The following is a 2,067-nucleotide window of genomic DNA, read 5'->3' on the forward strand; positions in this document are numbered from 1 at the left end:
AGAAAGAAAGAAAGAAAGAAAGAAAGAAAGAAAGAAAGAAAGAAAGAAAGAAAGAAAGAAGAAAGAGGGGGATGTTCTCTTTAAGCATTCTTCTACTGGTAGATTTTTTTTTTAATATCTTCATAGTTTCGCTAATGCAGAATGTCTCTAGTAACAAACCCCTTTGTTTGCTAGTTAAATGTTACTTCTCCAAATATGTTTGGAATATCCAAAATGCCTTCCATGGCTGTCATAGTATCCATCCTCACAGTGCACAGGCTTCCCTTAACTGCACAAGTTCTCTAACACCAGTCTTCGATCTAATGTCCATTTTATTGACAACTATGAAGAGCAATCTCATTGCAATTTTGAAAATACCCCCTTGTCCATCTGTGGATTTTCTTCTGAAGTGTGTTGGCAATGATTCTCTAACAATTATAACATTGGTATATTTGTAGATATTCCACATAATTTTCAGTTATAGAATTTCCATTCTTTGTATAGAGCAGTGCATGGATTGCCCTGCTATGTCAAACCTCTTAAATGGGTACAAGCAGACATTTCTATTTTCTTTCTGTTGCTTGTGCTTTTAACACAGCCAATCATTTATGATACTAAGAAAAGAATCGTTTCCACTATGTATTCCTTTTTGCTACTAGTTCTTGGCAAACCTCATATGATATATTTGGATAAAAGTAATGTCTTTCCACATCTCTTCTCAGAACCCCCCCCCCAATTTATGTCCAAGCAACATTGGGTCATTTTTTTTTATTAAACTATTCTAGCCCAGTTTAGGATGCCTATACCCTCTAGGATGGGTAACCATCTCCTGGAGTGTGGTTGACCTACTTGGGGCCACAAACCTAAAGAAGCCGATTCTTCACTGACTGGCAGATATCAAATAACAACAGCTCCTGAGCTAAAAGCAGAAATGCAACGTGCCTCACAACTTCGAGTTGGGATTTTATCTGGCTCAAGCTATCATAGGTCTTATGCAAGCACTCACAACTGTGAGTTCATACATTGAACTGCCTTCTGTGTGGGAAAAATTTGTTTCCTTATAGTCATGCATGGTCCCACAACTCTATCTAATCTATCCATACCACCACTGTGTGTGTGGTGTGTGTATAAGTTTGTGACTCTCATTATGTATATTTTGTCCAGTTTTTGACCTCAGAGTTAATAATCATCTACCACAACAAGGCATGGCTCTGAGACAAGTTGAGAGGGACACTAATCTATGAGAATAACATTGCGACTCTGTTTAATACTAAGACTATTTAGCAAAATACTCCTAGTAGGTACTGCCATAGGGCCTTTGACCTGTCTAACTTCAGATTCTGAAGCCTAGTAATGGTGCCATGTATGCATCCTTTGAAATAGAACTTAGATTCAATCAGAAAGTTTATTACAACCAAGGTCTTTAAGTCCCTATTACAGCTGTGCACATATATTGACAGACCAGTCATTTTTGAATCCCACAGTTGGTTAAAACTGATAACATATTTTATCTTCCAGTAGTGTGCATGACAACTTACAATGCTAAGAAAGCTACATAGTAGGTATGAAGCTGCCGAGTCAGGACAAGCTTGATTCCTCCATGTTCAGCAACAGGATCTTACTGTCAGGTTCTGGAAGTAAACAATAGCATTGGGAATAGCCAGTAATATTTTGAGGTCTATTGGAGCCTGCTGGTCAAGAATTTTAAAAGAGGTAACCCATTCCAGGCAATGGGCTTTTTATTTGTAAGCCTGTGATATCTATTATAGATATTGCTAGCCTATTATAGGGTAACCCCATTTTGAATATACATACACATGTATGTGTAAATACAAAATACATATAATACATATATATAATTTGTATATAAATATACATGTATACTATTCATACATAAACACATATGTGGAAGCTTATATAGTGGCAAGCAAGTTTCCATACAGAATTCCTGTAAGGTTCTTAGTGTTAATGATTCCTTTTTTCCTGCATTTTCACCCACAAACCTTTATAACTTTTCCCATTCCATTATCACTTTTACTGCTTGATACCCCAGCATTCAATTTCAACTCCTTTAAGAGTACACACACA

The sequence above is a fragment of the Microtus ochrogaster genome, chromosome 2 (genome assembly GCF_000317375.1).
Source record: "Microtus ochrogaster isolate Prairie Vole_2 chromosome 2, MicOch1.0, whole genome shotgun sequence".
Classification (NCBI taxonomy): domain Eukaryota; kingdom Metazoa; phylum Chordata; class Mammalia; order Rodentia; family Cricetidae; genus Microtus; species Microtus ochrogaster.